Source organism: Esox lucius, chromosome 7, assembly GCF_011004845.1.
Source record: "Esox lucius isolate fEsoLuc1 chromosome 7, fEsoLuc1.pri, whole genome shotgun sequence".
Classification (NCBI taxonomy): domain Eukaryota; kingdom Metazoa; phylum Chordata; class Actinopteri; order Esociformes; family Esocidae; genus Esox; species Esox lucius.
In genome coordinates, this window is record NC_047575.1 from 20,897,146 (window position 1) to 20,918,748 (window position 21,603).

At 39.9% G+C, this 21,603-nt stretch overlaps 1 protein-coding gene across 1 annotated transcript in view; it reads left to right on the top strand.

Moving 5' to 3' along the window:
* Window positions 1-203: 203 nt before the first annotated feature.
* LOC105023951 (neuronal tyrosine-phosphorylated phosphoinositide-3-kinase adapter 1) overlaps window positions 204-21,603 on the top strand; it is a 44,172-nt gene continuing 22,772 nt past the window's right edge. The window contains exon 1 of the mRNA XM_029120663.2: window positions 204-953. The gene's annotated coding sequence lies outside the window, so the exon portion shown is untranslated. The remainder of the gene's footprint in view (window positions 954-21,603) is intronic.

Sequence of the window (21,603 nt, forward strand, 5' to 3'; positions counted from 1 at the left end):
TGTAGAACATGGCGGCGGTTAAAGTTCAATTACTTTGATTTGAATGTTGTCATGTCAACCAGTGCACAGCGGTTTTCCCAAACCGTGTGTGATTTCTTGTTTAAATTTATAGTTTATAGACTGTCTGACAATTTCTAATGTGAAGACGCGCTGCTGAGCCAGAATGCACTGACATCCAGCCTATGCCTACGTATGCGACGAAAACGCAGACAAAATACTCGATCCGTGTCAGTTGATAGAGACAGGTTGAAAAAAGGTCATATTTTTTTGAGAAAAACAACAACGGAAATTCATACTTGCTAATGTCGACTAGACCATAAGCAAAACGGCGTCACATCGGTTGAGCGAGAAGCGCATTATGGAATCTTCATAAACCTGCCTCGATCGTTGCATCTACTATTTTATCAACCAATGGCCTCTTCTGGTGTAACTACTATATGAATATTAATATACATGCAAATATCTGGTAGCGCACCGCTTGAACCCACAGATCTGTTTATTTGTGCGGTTATTTGTATGTAATCTACGTTTTATCTGATGTTTCCGAAAACGCGAATAATAAAAAAGAGCGTTTTGTAATATTAGTTGTTAAGGGGGTTTATCCCTTTGTTTTTTTACAGTAACATTTTATATCGTCGCAATGAACTGCACCATGGATTTCAATCAGATATTACCGGGTAGCATAGTGCCAGTTTAAACGGCTGAAAATGGAATCGCTGTTCATGTAAACAAGAGCCCGCAATCCTGTCAGATCCGCTCCGTTTATTTATTCTATCTTCCAGTATTTCTTGACACATCTGAAAAAGTGTTTTTTCCCCCTTTTCTTCTACCGTTCTTCCATGAAGACAGCAATGTCATCATCAACATCCCGGCGTGGTTTTGTTGTTGTCTGATTTTACTACTGGATATCGGCAGTTATCCCCGTGCCAAGCCGTACATCAGTTTTATATAAGGTAATGCATTTATTATGACTCTGATAATATGTTTTAAGGAAATGTTGACTCTTATTTCAATAACCAAACGCCATCGATAAAATTAGGTCCCTTGATATTCAATTATATGTGATACAATCTACTATGTAGCAAGATATTGCATACGAAGTCAATGTAAATAGGATTGGAAGGTGTTTTTCCATAATAATTGACGCTATTCGGTTGTGGCACATTAGGCTAGAGCTCAATCGGCTATGTTAGAGATGCCATTTTCCACAGAAACATTAGTCAGCATGTCTTTATTTTCGAAAGAACTATAACGACAATGTTTCCCAGTTCCATATTACTGTGCATTTAAAGTTCATTCGTTGTAGTGCTCTTAAATATTTCACCGAAAATCAAGTAGTCGCATCAGCTGACTTGTGATGATAGAGCCCATGCACGTTATTTTAATAATAAAAGGTTGGCTGTCAGAAATACACTGTAGTCAGACGTGGTCATCGAATCAAACAGACCGATAGTACAATTCATAACAATGAAATGGTTTGAGATGATAATGCAAATACATATTCGGATGTAGACATTATGCACCGCGTATGTGTGCGTTGTCAGGTAAATGGGTTTGCCATACGCACGCGTCTTTGGCATAGGTTATGGAAGTGCTCAAGAATTTGCTTCATGAACTCTTCTAAACTAATACACATGACTATTTTATCTCTTCCATTAATATAATTTAGTATCAAAAACATGTAGTGGCAGCCTGCTAATCAATATATTACATGTGTGTAATGCAATCTATCAAGCTTCTTCAACCATGGTCGTATTTTTTTTTACATTAAGATAGGTGGGGGCGTGGCGTGTGTGAAATTTTTACTAGCACAGACGTGAATCCTGCACACTCCAGACATACACCTTTCAGGCTGGAACATCTTTTTGAGAGTCTGACAAAATAAGCGCTGAATAGACCTAGCCTACTTAATCAGGTCCTACTCCTCGATTGTTTCTTTTGATGAGAATGTGCACGTAGATACCGAGGCGTTGGTGTGGTGGGAGATTCCATTATAGACTACACTATAGGTTATTTGTGACTGTGACTGCAGACATTTGTCCCCACCCTTGCAGAGCAATGTAGAGCATTTCTATACACACATATATCTGTCCAATACATTTGAAGCTAATCATTAATGTTCATATTAATTACATGGTATGTGTTTATACCTTTATATATGCGTTATACCTTGAGGAAGGAAGCTATAAAATGAATGAAATGATAAGAAGCTCAACTCCACATGCACAATGATGTCTACACATGCACAGTGCCCATTATAATGATGTATGTGTTGACTCCATATTGATATCTGTGTGTGTGTGTGTGTCTGTTAAGAGACTGCTTTAGGTAGCAAGAGATTATAAAATAATCTTGAAGGCATAAGTCAAAAGCATCAAGCATCAAAATCATCCTCTCCCAATGACCATGAACTCCACCAAAGTTCAGACATTCTAGCAGCTAACAATTCTATAGCAACTCCTAGTGGTGGTGGACAAGAACATACAGCCTAAGTTTTTTTTGTTCTAGTGGCCAATGCAGTAGTAAAGTACAAATTCTCAATCACATTAATTAGAGTTTTTATTGCTAATCTAAGAAAGGACTGTTAAAGTGAAGAAGATTGACACATTGAACCCACAGCCAGTTTTCACTGAGGAAACTGAATGTATCGTAAGCTCACTTCACAGTTAGCTTAAAATGTTGTCAGGGATGGCTCACACATGCGACCAGATGATAGGTGATTATTGCTGGCTTTGAGCCCTGTATGGCACTAAAGGGGAGTGACATGGGTTCAATCAGATGCATAATAACAGCAGATTCCCTTTATTCTAACATAATTTATTTTCCAGATTTCACTGAGTAGGATGGAGGCGTAGATAGGAGTGAAACTGTTGTTGATAGTAAAGGGAACTGAGAGGGTCCTTTGCAATGAACAAGAAAGTGAGGGCCCAGTTCCACTGAAGACCTGCAGTAGGATTCCAGAGAGGAGAAGTGATTGAAAGACAGAGAGATACTCAAATGAGCCTGACAGAAAAGTGATGGGGAGTAACAGGCTGACAGAGGGAGGGATGGAGGAGAGACAGGGAGGGACATAGAGGGAGGAACTAACGAGTGTCACACAAACATGGCAGATGCTCATGTTTAAAGCTCGTTTCTCCTCTAGAGCGTCTGCACTGCCTGGCCGATCCACAACAAATGTTATACTGCAGATATACTGAAAGTCCCTAATGTAATTTGACCAGGCCAGTGTGAACCTTTGAGTGTTTATATATTAACAGTATATTTCAAAGCACTGTTTGATTGTAAGAGAGAGAACAGGAGAGAGAGTGAGAGAGAGAAAGAGAGAGAGAGAGAGAGACATAGCGGGGATTTTGGAGGTGTGGGTTAAGAAACCAGAGCAGGTGCAGTCAAATCACAGATTGTAGTTTGGCTGTGAAGTCCAGCTGTAGTCCTCTCTATAGCTGAGGAGGGATGGGAGGGAGGTGGAGCTTGGTGTTCACCGGATCAAGACTTATCACAGATTTGGTATTAAAGTGCCCTCACACAGAAACTCTACGAAGGATGTATGTTTCTGAGTAACATGGACATCTAGATCCATCATAATAAATGCCATTATGAAGCAATAAACATGACAAATATAAGGACTGCAATGACAGACTGTGATATGTCTGTCTCCAACAACAAGCTTCTTCACTCCGGTCTTCTTCCCTCTGCTCTCCATCGGTCCTCTCCTTTCCTCTTCTCTGCTATTCTCTTCCATTCATATTTGAATATGTCAACTTGAAACATATTGTCATTTTCTTAAAACTGTATTTTTCTGAAAGGACGTCAGTCTAACATTGGGCTCCTCCAACATCTACCACTGTGACTCTGTCAAGCGAGACTAGTCCAACATAAAATTGGGATTTGGTTGAGTTGGATGTGCCCTAACAGTAGAATGGAAACTACCATGATATGATGATAGTGTTGATTATGCCAATTTTGTGTTGAAGCCAGCAATAAAAGCCATTCACCCATTGAACTGGCAACAGCTGGAATGAATGAAGACAAATTAAGGGAAAAGGGTTAATGGAGAATTTAAACTGTACTGAACAAGGGAGAAAGTAGGGGAGAGAGGCAGACAGAAATATATAGTTAGATTTAGAATGTGATCTCACCTCAGCAAAAGTGACAAAAACATGTTGTGGGAATGAAGCAGTTGAAAGGAACAGACAAGGGCAGCGATATGGGAAAAACAGATAAGCTACATAAATGTTTCAAAGAAGTGGTTTAATGGAACATGAATCCTCCACAACAGCAGAAGAGCCAAACAGCCACGGAAGGCAGAGCAGGGCAGCTGACCTCTGTCCACTAGCATCTTTATTTTATTTTTTCCACTGGCTGACCAAGGAACAACAAAGGTAAATATTACAGATCAACTTCAGGAGAGGTCAAATGGTACAAACGCCTAGTTAGAAGGGTCTCTGTTGTCATTATACAAAAGTAAATGCTATGGATCTCCTCTCATCTGGGTTTCTCATACTTCATGTAAATATATGTTGTGCCATCCAGTAGTTGTCTCTATTCTCACTCATATTCAGACACACACAGACATCACAGAGGCATTGCAGTTTTGCCTATGTTTGTCCTATGTTTTTGATTGCTTAAACAAGTCGTAGAGTAATTTGCATCAAAGACAATGGGATATTCAGATGCAGTTCAGAAAAGAATGCTGTCCTAATGCTTAGAAGTGTATATCTATGTGCAAAACAAACGAGGCACCCTCCTGACCCCCTCTCTCTGTTACTACTACTAACCCCAGTCTCTGTTACTGCTGCTACTAACCCCTCTCTCTCTGTTAATACTACTACTAACCCCCCTCTCTGTTACTACTAATGCCTCATACTGTTGCTACTACTCTTACTACTAACCCCCCACTGTTACTACCACTAATCCCTCTCTCTTTTGCCACTACTACTACTACTTACCCCCCCCCCGTTACTGCTACTAACCTCCAACTGTTACTACTACTAACCCCTCTGTCTGTTACTACTACTAACCCCTCTCTGTTACTACTACTCACCCTTTCTCTGTTACTAACACTAATCCCCTCCTTCTGTTACTACTACTAACCACTTTTATATTACTACTACTAACCCTCCACTGTTACTACTGATAATCCCTCCTGGTTAACCAGGCATGAACCGTGCATTGCTCTAGTGACACATTGAATATGCACTGCACTGGCAGCAGGTCACTCTGACCTGGCTGTTTGGTGTGTGTGTGTGTGTGTGTCAAATAAGGTTCACTGAGCTAGTGAAGGCAGTATGTGTCTGTCTCTGTCCCTCAAGGGCAGGCTATCCTGTTGGATGAGAGACTCAGCAGTAGCCCAATGGTACCACTGAGGAGTGTGAGGTTCTGCTGTGCCGTGTCTCTTATCTTGGCACGTATGCTGCATACACTGTACCCTACATGCTGAGCTTCCTCCGCTGGTGTGTTCTCCCTCCCCTTTCTCTTTCTTACACACGTACAAAGCAGAGCTAAAGTGTTGTCTGAGACGGTGGAGGTGGTTGTGTGCATCTGGAGCTCTAGGGTGGTAGTAGCCTCTTCTCCATTTTGGATTTTCTTGAGTACCGGTTTTGTGTGTGGGTGTGTTGGTGTGAGTGTGTGTTGTTAGTCAGTGACTGTTCATATGTGCTGAGTACACTGAGTCACCTTGGTTACTGCAGATTCCAGCCAGAGATGATGAAGCCAAGGGCAGGTTGGGGTGGGGAACTGGGGGTAGGAGAAAGGGAGGTGAGGAGTGCCCTCATATGTTGACTGCACCAGAGAGGGTAAAGGAGAGGGAGAGAGAAGGAATGGGGAGTGACAGAGAGAACACGAGTAGTTTACTGTAATAACTGCTTGCAAAAAGTAGACAGATAAAAACATAAACACACACACATAAATATGAAACATATATAGCCTATCAATATATTATCCAGTACTTGTCAGATAATGAAAAGATGCAGCCATATTGTCATCCTCTATTAGTAGTTGTCACTCAATTATTCGTGGAGCAGAAAGTGAGTGGTATAACCAGTGAAAGGAGGAAGGAGGATGAGTGGTAATAACCAGTGAGGGGAGGAAGGAGGATGAGTGGTAATAACCAGTGAGGGGAGGAAGGAGGATGAGTGGTAATAACCAGTGAGAGGAGGAAGGAGGATGAGTGGTAATAACCAGTGAAAGGAGGAAGGAGGATGAGTGGTAATAACCAGTGAGGGGAGGAAGGAGGATGAGTGGTAATAACCAGTGAGGGGAGGAAGGAGGATGAGTGGTAATAACCAGTGAGGGGAGGAAGGAGGATGAGTGGTAATAACCAGTGAGGGGAGGAAGGAGGATGAGTGGTAATAACCAGTGAGGGGAGGAAGGAGGATGAGTGGTAATAACCAGTGAGAGGAGGAAGGAGGATGAGTGGTAATAACCATTGAGAGGAGGAAGGAGGATGAGTGGTAATAACTGGTTAGAGGAGGAAGAAGGACGATTGGTATAACCGGTGAGAGAAGGAAGGAGGACGTTTATTTTGAGTTTATTTTTGGTTCCAACTCCATGAAAGATTTATCGGTCACTCAGTTTGTACAACGCAGGGAAAGCGGAGCAGCCAATGCAGGGGCAAATGCACTACATGTGTGTTTGTATGTATGGTCTTTAAAAAAAGTGACTACCCAGTGCACTTTGTTAGGACCAGCATCCATGTTTTTATTGAAAATATGCTGATAGTCTATCACTTAAAGGGGCAATATGTCAAATTAGCCTACTGGTATTGGGATATTAGAACATTTATTTTATATATCTGCAGAAAAAGTGGAATTATGCTGTTTCACAAAATGTATTCACCAGAAATTATTTTGGGTGCATACAAAAGCTTATCTTAAAATGAACATTTTCTATTGGGTTGTAAAATGTAAATGCTGCTCTCTCCATGTCCTCCATCTACATCACTTAGAAACATTATCATCTTATCCTGCTTATTAATGAACCACTGGAAATTATGATGCAAACTAAATCCCTCAGCCATTTTGTAGTTTCTGAAGTTCTACAAAGTTCATTCAATTTTCTACACAATTCTTTCATTTCTGTTCAAGTGAGAAAACAAGCACTGAATTTTACAGAGAACAATTAGGCCATAAAATTGCCATGGAATGTCTTTAAAATAAAAAAGAAGTACAGCTTTTGTAAGCTGGGCGACCAAAAATGAAAGTCAATCTTACTAGCAGAGTGAGTGCAAGTTGGATTTATAATTCATGGGACATTTGGTGGATATTTGTTTTTTTCTATTCAATTTCCATATATAAAAAAAATCCACAGAATGACTGTTATACTAAAACAAACTTTACCTCCCTGGATTGAGAAACATTGGCCTGAATGCAAACTGTTGTTACTGCAATTCACCTAGCTTCCACATTAAAGAATACATTCTATGTATAGCCCCTTTGAGCATTGTACTGCATAGTACAGTATAGTTTGTTTTATATATTTCTCTTAGTATTCTGATTTATTTATCAGATAACACTTAGTCATAACAACCACACAAACACTATGTAATAGTATACTACCCACCATATCAGCTTTAGTCAGCTTATACCATCACTGTACTTTGAAGTTGTTATGCAAATCTCAAACATTTTCATTGATCCTCCTCCTCATTCAAGGGAATGGGGGGGGGGGGGGTTATCGGAAACACCACATGGAAAAGGACTGTTACTTTGAAGTAACTAAATCACAATTACAAACACAGCTGTAGAGGTCACATTAGGTTGACTGCCAATTAGCAGTAGATATATGTACGCTATTGAAAGGGTCAGACAATTAGCACTTTTAGATTTGAGTTTGCAAAGCAACAAGGAAACTAACAGCGTTCCAAAGAGGCAGAAAAGTTGGTGCCAGAATTTCAGGTGCATCTGTCACAAAGACTTCAAAATCATTCAATGTGTCAAGAGGAATAGTCTCAAAAATCAGGACAGCAGATGTCGAATGTGGACAAATTGCATCGGCAAAGTAGAACAGTGGTGGCAAGTCAAAGCTGACCGACAGGGATAGACAGACACTCAACAGAATAGTTCCTCCATGCCCTGTAAGCACAGCCTTGAAAATTACCATACAATTGAATCAGCACCTCTGTGACCCTGTCTCCATAAAAACATTTACACTGTGAGCTTCACAAAGCTGGAATGTATGGCAGAGCTGCCATTCAGAAACAGCTTGTTTTCAAAGCCAATGCACGATGTGTCATAACTTGGTGCAAGTAGCACAAAACCTGGACCCCTGAGCAATGAAAAAATGGTCGGATCAGTCATTTTCACCCTATTTGCTAGATATGGATGGGTTTACATTTGGAAAAAGCCAAAGGATGCCTTCAGCCCACAATGTCTGCTGCCAACTGTTAAACAGGTTGTGAGATCAGTAATTGTATGGGCAGACATCTCATGTGAGTCATTGAGTCCGGTGATTTCTCTGCACGGTCATATAATGGCCAAGGAATATGAGTCCATTTTACAGGACCAGGAGCACCCTGTGGTGCAAACATTGTTCTCTTGTGTTCCAATATTCAAGGGTGATAATGCCCCCCATACACAATGCTAAACGAGTGGTTTTATGAACACCAATATGTTTTGTTTTCCACGGCTTCCCCAATCACCAGATCTGGGCCCAGTTTCTTAAAGCACGAAGGAGAACGTAAAATGCACGTAAGTGCCTCGTTATCGATGCTTTCCCGAAAGCATCGTTACATAAGTGGCACATCCGCTCGTTAATTAACGAGTGTTCCGGACCACTCGTTAGTCCATCGTAGCACTTCACTGTTTTTGTGAAATAGCGCCTCCCTCTGCTTGTGAAGAATGGCCACAAACAGTTATTAAGGCAATAGGCTCTGTGCACAAGCATATGGACGAACTTCCACTTTAGCCAGATGTCGGCATATCATTTTCCGGTTTACTTAAGGCGATCACCCGCGTCGCCCAAAATGTCAGTTTTTAGTAGATGTCTCCAAGACCTGCCTAAAATAAGCATTAGTGATGTCCATCAAATTGTCGATGCCTGGTCCCCTGCTCCAACAAGCAAGCGGAACAAGGGTCTCAAACTCTACGTATCGAGTTATCTGCACAACTACGAGGTGTGGTGTGCCGGCCGGCTATCGGCTAAGTTAGTTAGCGACGTATTCCTTTTTAGTGTAGTATTAGGCAGGACAATAGAACACATAAAAATTCACCCTAGCCTCAAAAACGGCAAAAGAATGCTGGCTGAGCTGGAACGCTAGCGCGTCATAGCAAGTGAATTGAAACGAACCTTCGTTCAGCCTCTTCTAACCTGAATGAAGCTTAAAATTCCATAGCCTCAAAAAAGCACCAAAACAGGTCTCCTCTTTTATTTTACTACTGTAACCTCATTTCACAACGAAACTGAAAAATAACAACTTGCATAGGAAGTAAACATCTGGTCCTATATGGTATTAATTGCGCTTAAACCTGCGTTACATGGAAGTATATAAAAAAAATCGCCTTTTCTGACTATTTCTAGTCTAGCGTTTGAAGTCATTCTCCTGATTAAAATGATGCCCCACTTGTACCTTGAAACTTAAATGAGTCACGTACATTATATATATATTTTTTCCGTACAACAGCATCACTCATCTTGTTGTGAGTTTAGGTGTTTACTAATGCGGATGAGTATTAGTAAGTAAACCGGAAACTGCAATACCGACTTCTAGACAAAAGCGGAAGTTCGTCACTACGCTGGTGCACAGAGTCTATTGAACGAATAAAAATGATCAAAATAGTTATGATTTAGACCAAGTGCGTGAGTGGATGTAAATGTAACTGAATGCAATTGGTGAACTGACCATAAAGAAAAACATGGTTAAAACAAAAAAAAATTAAGAAAAAGGGCTTCAAAATTAACCGTTCACGAGTCTGAAACCCGCATCATACTGTCTTTGATGGATATGCTCTATGCACTCAGCTCCACCATCTTCTTGAAATAAAATGACAAATGAATCATTCACGTTATCGATTTCCAGAGATATGATTTTGATTGGCTGATTTCACCCCATTGGTTGGATATAATAGTTTTGTCCGCCCTACATTTTACTACTTCTACGAGATTTACATTTTCCTCTTGTTGCCTAAGTAGTAGTAGAATACATAACCAGCGATATATATTTCTGATAAGTAATCAAGCTCTATCAAAATATCATAGGCTATATTTACTTCCCCCGGGTAGGGCCACAGTGTCGCCGGACCCCCGTCTCAGTTCCAAGGTGTTACGCTGCTATATTATTGTGCTGGGGGATATGAGGAATGCACTTTCTAACTTTTCTCAGTATTCTCCAGTTTTACATTTTAGGAGGAGATGAGGTCCTGGTCCACACCTGCGGAGTACCTGGTTTGGGGGGCCTGTTGCTGTCCCTGTCCACCTGGTCATTCTTTTGACCTAGTCTAGAATCAAATAGACTCTGGATTTAGCCCAGAGAAATGTATTTATTATTCCAATTGGACTCTTAATATCTCACCCGGCACAGCCAGAAGAGGACGGGACACCCCTCTGAGGTTTTCCTAGCCACTGAAATCCAACACTACTGTTGTTTGCTCCTTGGGGTTTAAGGCCGGGTGTCTCTGTAAAGCACTTTGTGACAACTGCTGTTGTAAAAAGGGCTTTATAAATAAATGTGATTGATTTGATTGATATATTTCAAAACATATTCAGGGCCTAATTCCATTCCAACCCCATAGGTGGCCTAATTCCATTTCAAATGGCGTAACGTGGCATTTACGGGTAAACAGGTGTAAGTCTGTCGTAACAAAGTCTATCTTATGGTTACGTGCAAATTGAAACCATCTTAAGTTGGTTTATTAATATATTCTTCGGAATTTCTGTTATTTTGTCCACCCCCTGTATTTTGCAAACATTGCATTTTCAATAATCTTCATTATGAAGTGCTACCTGTCACATAGTCATTTTTGGGGGGAGAAACATGAATGCTTTTCTTTGTTTTTTATTAATTTGTTTTAGTGTAAGTAGCCCAGGGGGTGTCAGTAATCCTATCTATTGTCCCAGTGGGGATACTCTCTGACCGTACATCACAACAGAATACATAATAGGAACTGCTTCATTCCCCGTTTCTGGATGTCACCTCTCCCATGGTCAAGTCTGAACCGACATCTCCTCAAACATCTCAGACATCACCTCTTCTTCTCAGATGTCACCCCTGCCCTAATCAGATGTCACCTGTCTGCTAGTCAGGTATCAGCCCTGCATTAGTCAAGTGTCAGCCCTCCCTTAGTGAAGCATTAGCCCTGCACTTGTCAAACGTCACCCATCCCCTATTCAGGTAATAGTCCTGCACAAGTCAAACATCATTCCTCTTCAGGTATCATGCTATTATACACAGTGTTTATAACAACAAGCAAAAAAAAGAGACAAGCACAGGAAGCTGTAAACAAGGAAAATGTGCACATCTTTGTCCAGCAGTATCAGCGCTAGCAACTGAATTACTGTTGCTAGCGGCATGGCATTTAACAGTATCTTTTGTTTGTGACAAGAACTCACAGATTGTTTAGAGTTTGATGACAACAACCTCCAAGTGAATGGTAAGTCCACTCTCTTTTGGAACTTTGTAATCAAATTTGACTTAGCCAGATATTTTATTAAAATGTCTGTTGATTTCTTTGATTATCTGTTTGACTTTGTGTGCTACTGGGCTATGTTATAGTAAACATGCATGACACTGGGGATGCACCGATACCACTTTTTTTCAGACAAGAGTACAAGTACTTATATTTGAGAACTTACCGATACCGTGTGCCGATACCGAGTACTCAAAGCTGCACTAGGTAGGATTTCATTCAGTAAAAAAGTAAAGTTTTGTCCCATATAAACATGTTGTGGTTCTCTACGTTAACTTACTTAAGCTCTAACCATTTCTCAATGTGTGCCACCTTATTATATTATTTACCTTATATAATGTATTATTTAAATAGTAATTTGTTAAATTTATATTTTACCCCAAATAGCTTTTCCTTTGAAAATATAAATAATACACACAACCCATCGCAGGCTTTTATTTTGAAGTAAAAAAAAAAACACAGGTCTTATTACGGTTGCTGAATCTCTACTGTTGTCTACATGACGCTAATCCATTGTAGCTATCGAGTTGTGACAGTTAGTACGCTAGCTTCTTGAGTTGTCGTTCAGACCATGGCTACCTTTATATCTATGTAACAGCCACTTACTGACAGTTCAATGCAAAGTTGCGCACAAAGACAGCCAGTTACTTTTCTCTGACCTCACTATAGCTAGTTTGATACTCTGAACGTTGTTTCTCTGCTCTGATACTCGTGCGATTTTTCAACTGTGTGCGATTCATTGAATCTTTTTATGCTCTTTAATTTTTTTCTGCCCACGGGCTGTCTCCGGACATTTAATTTAGCTTCTCCAGTGTTGGAGTTAGCTGTTGTTGTAGTTCTGTTTCCGTTACATGGTATCGGTGCGTGGTACAAATACATGAGCCCAGTATCGTCCCGATACTGGTATCGGTATCGGTGCAACCCTACATGACACCATCCAGAAACTGTAGCTAGCCTTTGCAATTAATTGTGAATGGAAATGTTAAATGGACAAGGTACATACATCACAAATGTATGCAGTTGTGGTTTTACTATACATGGTTTTCATATTGTAACTGACTTTATGCTGTTTACAGGCTCACCCAGACTGGAAAGCACCTGGACCATCAGCTGGCAACACAGAGATACTTACAGGGAAACATAAATTGCACAATTGAAAGAAGATGTATCTAGGGAAATAACCTGTTTTAGCATTGCCATTGACGGCTTCCATACATTTTAAAGCAGTAAACAAAGTGTGACTTCCAAAGTCTTTGGCTGATCCCTTCTGATGATCCTGTTGAGGTTGTGTTCAAAAGGGAAGAAAATTTGCTACTTCAGAATGGAGATTGCCTACCTGGTGCTAACCATGTGTTCACAGAGGACATAATTGAACAGATAAAATACTACAATGTCTTTCCTGGTACTCCTTACCAACTGAGATGCTACTACAGGCATCTGTCATTGTGGCTCATAAATATGTTGCTGGGTTAGTGTATCATCTCTTGACAAGTAATAAAAAAATTTACTTCACAAATGTACTACGATAAGTATAGAAAGTCATCACCCCCTTTCAAAGTGTTCACCTTCTATTGCCTTCTAGCCTGAAATGAATAACATTAAATAACCCACAATACACCCAGTAACCCACAATATCCAAGTAAAAAAACAAACATTTCTGCAAAGAAATTCACAATAAAACAGTAAAATACCCTATTTGGATAAGTGAACACATCCCTTAACATTGCTATTGCAAACTTGCTGTAGTATAACCAACCACCTACCAGATCAAAAATTAAGTTAATTAGCTTCCATTTGTGATCAATTGTAGTGATTTGGATTAGTTGAGAATAAAAGCAGTTGGTCATTGACTCCTCTGCTTAGTAGTCCGATTCAAAAGAATCCACTATGGGCGGAAAGGTACTTTAGAAAGATCTACGAGATAAAGTTGTGGAAAAGCTCATGTTAGGGGATGGATATGAACAGACATCAAAAGCTATGTATATCTCTTGGAGCACAGTTAAGACCATTATTAAGAAGTGTAAATAAAGCTGGGGAAATTCTGATGTTGTGTTTTCATTTCAGGCTGTATTATCCCCAATGCAAATCAAATGTATATACTTGTTTTCTTTTAAATATGCTTCATTTTAATTGAAGGTTCTGTGCAATAATGTACATGTACACTGTGTGCACAATTATTAGACAAGTGAGTATTCTGATCGTATCATTATTTCTATGCACATTTTCCAGCTCCAAACCATATAAACTTGAATGATCATTGGATTGAATCATTTTCAGGTGATATGTATTGGTGTAATGAGGGAGGGTGTGGTGAAAGTGAATTACACCATATATCAAGGTGTGCATAATTATTAGGCAGCTTCATGACCTCAGGTAAAATGGACCAAAAAAGAGATTAAACTGACACTGAAAAGTCAGTTTAATTTCAGACTGATGCAACACTCATATAAATAGCAACAATCAAAATGTTTTGTTGTGAATAGTCAACTGGGGTGCCAAAAATGCATGGAGATGAAAAAAATTAACTGCAAAAGACTTGAGAATAATTAAATGTGAAGCTACCAGGAACCCACCTTATTCCAGAACTGCAATCTACCTGGAGTGTCTAGAAGTGCAAGTCCAAGGTCAAGGAGACATGGCCAAGGTCAAGGAGGCTTAAAGAAGATCACCACTGAATATGATTCACAAGTTGAAGCGTATAGATTGGGCAAAGAAATACCTGAAGACAGGTAGTGACTCTTGATGGACCAGATGGATGAGACCGTGGCTGGATCACTAATGGACACCACTTTGAGTCAGGCGCCAGCAAGGTGGAGGAGAGGTACTGGTATTGGGTTGAAGATGGACTGAAACTTTCTTCAAGCAGTGGTACAGGAAGAGGTCCTCACCATTCAAGAAGGCCATGATCTTCATGCAGGACAATGCTCCATCACATGCATCCAAGTACTCCACTGTTGTCTGGCAAGCAAGGGCCTCAAACATGCCTGAATAATGACTTGGCCCCCTTACTCACCTGACTTAAATCCTATTGAGAACTTGTGGACCCTTCTCAAACGTGAGATTTACAGTCAGGGAAGACAATACACCTCTTTGAGCAGCATTTTGGAGGCTGTGGTTGCTGCTTCAGCAAAAGTTCATCGTGAACAGATCAAGAAACTGACAGACGCCATGGATGGAAGGCTCATTATTGAAAGGTTATTGAAAAGACGGGTGGCTATATTGGTCACACACATTTTTTGAAAAGACACAAAGTTTAATTAATTGTTACTTTGTGTTACTTATGTGTTACACTTAAAATGAGAATAAACAAGTGAGTTGGGAGAAATTATTTTGGTAATTTAGTTGCATAATAATTTTGCTCACCCATTTTTGCCTAATAATTGTGCACACTTATATATTCCCCTGAGTAAGATCAAAACTTTTCCTTTGTTAAACATTCAGGTTTGAGGTTCAATGATATTTTGGATTGACACAAAGCATTGTGATTGTTCAACAATAAAATACATCTTGAGAAATACGATGTGCCTAATAATTGTGCACGCACCTTTTGGCAATGTCTGCATTGGACATTTCTCAAAAAGTTGGGATGCTGCATAAAATGCAAATAAAAACAATGCAATGATGGGCAAATCATGTGTCACTATACATAATTGAAAATAGTACAAATAGTACATGTTGAAACTCAAACTAAAATTTTGAAACTGAGAAATATTATTGTTTTTGGAAAAATACAAGCCCATTTTGAATTTGATGCCAGCAACACATGTTTACCACTGTGTTGTGTTGCGTCACCTCTTCTTTTAACAATACTCTGTAAGCGTTTGAGGAGACCAACTCCTATAGTTTTGAAAGCGAAATGTATTCCCATTTCAGCTGCTCAACAGTTCGGGATCTCATTTGTCGTATTTCTTCGTTTCATAATGCACAAAATATTTTAAACGGGTTACAGGTCTGGACTTCAGGCAGGCCTGTTTAGCACCCGGTCTCTTTTACTACGGAGCCATGCTGTTGTGATACGTGCAGAATGTGGTTTAGCATTGTCTTGCTGAAAAAGACATCGTCTGGATGGCAGCATATGTTGACCCAAAACCTGTATATGCATGTCACCCATGCCATGTGCACTAATTCACCCCCATACCATCACGGATGATGGCTTTTGAATTGTGCACTGATAAGAAGCCGGATGGTCCCTCTCCTTTTTAGTCCGGAGGATGCAGCGTCCATGATTCCCAAAAATAATTTCACATTTTGATTAATCAGACCACAGGACAGTTTTCCGCTTCACCTCAGTCCATCTTAAATGAGCTCTGGCCCAGATAAGGCGGTTCTGGATCTTGTTTATATCTGGTCTTTGTATGGTAGAGTTTTAACTTGCATTTGTGGATGCAGTGACCTACTGTGTTCACAGACAATGGTTTTCAGATGTGTTCCTGAGCCCATTCAATGATTTCCACTACAGAATCGTGTCTGTTTGTAATGCAGTGCCGTCTGAGAACCCGAAGATCACAGCCATCCAATATTGGTTTTTGGTCTTGTCCCTTGCATAAAGAGATTTCTCCGGTTCTCTGAATCTTTTAATTATATAATGTACCATAGATGATGAAATCCCCAAACTCTTTGCAGTTTTACGTTGAAAAACGTTATTCTGAAATTGTTGCACTATTTGCCTGCACAAATGTCTTTCACGGAGTGTTGAACCCCTCCCCATCCTGACTTCTGACAGACCCATCCTCTCTGGAATGATCTTTTAATGCCCAATCATTTTACTAACCTGTTGCAAATTTACATAATTGGTTGTGTGATATTCCACCAGATGTAGTTTTTTTTTTCCATTACACAGCTTTTCCAGTCCTTTGTTTCCTCTGTCCCAAAATTTTTTCCTGGCATCAAATTCAAAGTGGGCATATATTTTTCAAGAAACAATAAAATGTCTCAGTTTCCACATTGGATATGTTGCGTTTGTACTATGTTCTATTTAATATAGGGTTTAAATAATTTGAATATCATTGCATTCTGTTTTTATTTACATTTTACGCAGCGTCCCAACTTTTTTGGAAACAGGGTTGTATATGTGAAAAAAGTAAGATTAGTCAACTTTTACTCTGATTTTCAGTGTAACTCTGTAGAGTGCAGTTTAGAACAACTGACTGTTTATCATCAATGACTGATAAAATTGAATAAAAAAAGTGGCTTGATTGTTGATATCCATGTAGATGGGATGGGAACAAACTGTATTTTAAGGCAAAAAAGGGCACTGTAATGCATTAATATTTCTTTAACCTTTTTTTTTTACTTTTTCCATTTCATCCTTGTACAGTGGGGCAAAAAAGTATTTAGTCAGCCACCAACTGTGCAAGTTCTCCCACTTAAAAAGATGAGTGAGGCCTGTAAAAAAATCCAGAAAATCACATTGTAGGATTTTTTATGAATTTATTGGTAAATTATGGTGGAAAATAAGTATTTGGTCAATAACAAAAGTTAATTTCAATACTTTGTTATATACCCTTTGTTGGCAATGACAGAGGCCAAACGTATTCCAAAGATTTTCTATGGGGTTGAGATCTGGTGAATGGCTAGGCCACTTCAGGATCTTAAAATGTTTCTTACGAAGCCACTCCTTCATTGCCCGGGCGGTGTGTTTGGGATCATTGTCATGCTGAAAGACCCAGCCACGTTTCATCTTCAATGCCCTTGCTGATGGAAGGAGTTTTTCACTCAAAATACAAATATCACGATACATGGCCCGATTCATTCTTTCCTTTACACGGATCAGTCGTCCTGGTCCCTTTGCAGAAAAACAGCCCCAAAGCATGATGTTTCCACTCCCGTGCTTCACAGTAGGTATGGTGTTCTTTGGATGCAACTCAGTATTCTTTCTCCTCCAAACACAACGAGTTGAGTTTTTACCAAAAAGTTATATTTTGGTTTCATCTGACCATATGACATTCTCCCAATCCTCTTCTGGACCATCCAAATGCTCTCTAGCAAACCTCTGATGGGCCTGGACATGTACTGGCTTAAGCAGAGGGACACGCCTGGCGGCGTAGTGTGGTACTGATGGTAGCCTTTGTTACTTTGGTCCCAGCTCTCTGCAGGTCATTCACTGTGGTTCTAGGATTTTTGCTCACCGTTCTTGTGATCATTTTGACCCCACAGGGTGAGATCTTGCGTGGAGCAAGGAGATTATCAGTGGTCTTGAATTTCTTCCATTTTCTTATAATTGCTGTCAGTAGTACAGTGTGGTGTTGCGGAAGTAAGGAACCAGGTGCAGGCAGGGGTAGTCGTGTTGAATCTTTAATTTAAACAAACACCGAGCATAACAAAAACACAATGAAAGAAAAGTGCTGACTCAAGCAGCAAAACGACTATACAAATGATTCTTAAAGAAATGTACACGTAACAGCAACACACTCGACGTCATTCAATGACAACAACAATGATCCAGAGGGGAAACATTTAAACACTAACAAATGATGTGATAGGGACCTGGTGTGCATGGTTAAAGACGTGACACAAAACAAGTCCGGGATGTGTTCATAGGTGTTGGGAAGTGAGAATGTATGGAACGGTGGCGCTGCTGCTGCTACCATGACAATTGCTCCCACAGTTGATTTCTTCACACCAAGCTGCTTACCTGTTGCAGATTCAGTCTTCCCAGCCTGGTGCAGGTCTACAATTTTGTTTCTGGTGTCCTTTGACAGCTCTTTGGTCTTGGCCATAGTGGCGTTTGGAGTGTGACGGTTTGAGGATGTGGACAGGTGTCTTTTATACTGATAACAAGTTCAAACAGGTGCCATTAATACAGGTAACGAGTGGAGGACAGAGGAGCCTCTTAAAGAAGAAGTTACAGGTCTGTGAGAGACAGAAATCTTGCTTGTTTGTAGTTACAGGCCTCTCTCATCTTTTTAAGTGGAAGAACTTGCACAATTGGTGGCTAACTAAATACTTTTTTGCCCCACTGTATATATAAATGTTGTATACAGAGAATAAAATACACCAAGCTAATAAATCACTGCAAATCCAAGACATTTCTAAAATGTATTTTACACATACAGTTCAAAAGTTTGCACACTCTTGGATAATTTGTAATATATGTACAATTTGTAAAGAAAATATGAGTGAGCAGGCAAAGCACATGTCTTTTATTTCTTATGGGATTCACATTCAGCTGCAGGTCATAACAGAATGGTACAATCATAAAACAAAACATGGCAACAACGAAAAAAATGAACTGTCTGCATACCCTTAATTCTTAATACGGTGTATTGCCTCATTTAGCATCACTGATGCAGTCTTTTATAATAGTTGTCTATAAGGCCCTGAATTCTTACAGGTGGTATAGCTGCCCATTCATCTTGGCAAATGCCTCCAGGTCATGCAAAGTCTTTGGTCGTCTTGCATGAACCGCACATTTGACATCTCCCCAGAGTGGCTCGATGATATTATGGTCAGGAGACTGTGATGGCCACTCCAGAACCTTCACCTTTTTCTGCTGTAACCACTGGAGGGTCAACTTGGCCTTGTTGTTATGATCATTTTCATGCTGGAAAGTCCAAGTGTGTCCCATGCGCAACTTTCGTGCAGAAGAATACATTGTCTGCCAGTATTTTCTGATAACATGCTGTATTCATCTTGCTATACATTTTAACAAGATTCACCATGTCTTTAGTGCTCACACACCCCCAAAACATCATTGAGCCACCACCATGCTTCACAGTGTGGATGGTATTCTGTTCACTATAGGCCTTGTTGACCCCTCTCCAAACATAGCGCTCATGGTTGTGACCATAAAGCTCTATTTTGGTCTTGTCACTCCAAATTACAGTGTGCCAGAAGCTGTGAGGCGTGTCAAGGTGTTGTCAGGCATATTGGAACCGGGCTTGTTGTAGGGCATGAAGTATCGTTGTTTTGTGCTCCTTGAAAATGTTTTATCCTGAGGTTACCTGTGGGTTTTTCTTTGTATCCCCAAATATAATTCTGTCAGTATTGGCTGAAATCTTTCTTGGTCTACCTGACTTTGGCTTGGTATCAAGAAATCCACAAATGTTCCACTTCTTATTAAGTGATTGAACAATACTGACTGGCATTTGCCAGGCTTTGCATATCTTTTTATATCCTTTTCCATCTTTTCTAAAGGTCCATTACCTTGTTACACAGGTCTTTTGACAGTTCTTTTCTGCTCCCAATGGCTCAGTATCTAACCTGCTCAATGCATCCACGTGAGAGCTAACAAACTCATTGACTATTTATATACAGACACTAATGGCAATTTAAAATTGCCACTTTCACCTGTGTGTGTCACCTTGTGTGTCTGTAACAAGACCAAACATTCAAGGGTATGTAAACTTTTGATCAGGGCCATTTTGGTGATTTCGGTTATCATTATGATGTAGAAAGGAGCCAAACAACTATGTGATAATAAATGGCTTCATATGATCACTATCCTTAAATAAAACACAGTTTTATTTTCAAAATCAATGCCAAAATTTCACAATTTCTGCCAGGGTATGCAAACTTATGAGAACAATTGTATATTGTACTCTATACAGTGTGGTTAAGCATTACCTAGCGTCATTCTTGAATCTTCTTAATATTGATGCCACAGTTGATCTGCTGAAATTGGGATGAACCCGCTGTCCAAACTTTCTTGAGGAAAAGCCATGAATGAACATTTGGTCAATAATTGTTTCATCTGAAACTTTAGTTTGTAGTATGCTACTTTGATCTAATCCACTACCATGGATCTGAACACTCAACTTGGTGTATTTTATCTGTATGCAGCATTTGTAAATGACAAAATGGAAACTGTATGCCTTTGGTTTCTGGATATTCATGCTCTTCTGTGACATTCTGCATTGGTCATCTTTAGTAAAAAAGGCAACCAGGTGAACTGATAAAGAAAAGATCCACAAGACCTAACACAGAGCAGTTTTTAGAGAAATACAACATCATTTTCTCAGAGTGAATAGGCTACAAAAACTGTGTGGATTTGCGGATATCTGCCAGGGGTTCTAGTGTGACTAATGAGTTGATTTCAATGCCATTGCATAGGGCCAGACTTCTAGTTTAGGCACATGCATGATTTGTCTATAGGTGACCGAGGGAGTGTTTGTAAGTAAATAGGCTTCAAAAACAGAGCAGGTCTGTCCGGGAGTTCTGGTGGGGTAAATGGGTTAATTGAAATGCCAGTGTATAGGTCCAGACTCTTAGTTTAAACACATGCATGATTTGTCTATAGGTGACATAAATAAGCTATCGAAAAACCTTTTGGAAATATACAAAGTCATTTTGGCCTAGTGAATACGATATGATCATATGTTATATCAATATTTCCTTTTTGCCAGACTGCATAAGCATGGTCGGCCAAGAAGAGTGAATGTCTCTTACTGACTGACTGACTGACTGACTGATTGTCTATCCGTTGTTAGATAGCGTAGTGGTTAGAGAAGCAGCCCTGTAAATGATGGTTACGGTTATATTACAACTTTTTCTGGTGGATTTTCGAAGGACGCATCCGTGCATGATTTTTGGGGTAATATAGGCTAGATCAAAACCCTTGGGCAGTAAAAGAGTAGGGGTTTCCATGATTCTCTCGTCTTTTCACTTGACGAAAAAGTTAGTTATCGTCACCTATATTGATGTTGTTCATCAGTACCACCACTTCAGAACTACTGATGTTTTTTTTTATGTTTGGGGTCCAGTGCTCAACAGTCTTTAGATTTTAGTTTGGGCATTCTTGACCTCTTGCTCAACTTTTCTTTTGAATTTCTGAGTGTAATATCTGTGTGCACACAGCCTTGCAGTCTCATGCCCTTTTATGGGGATTGGCGGGCGTTTACCTATGCTAATTAGGAACAACCGGCACTTGCTTTCCATTTACAAGGACAAGGGATTCATCATTATAAGAACACAGGTGCAAACAATTCTGTGGTTTAAGAACACGACATGAATCTGACGTAGACATTTCTTAGGACCTTTCTCAAGA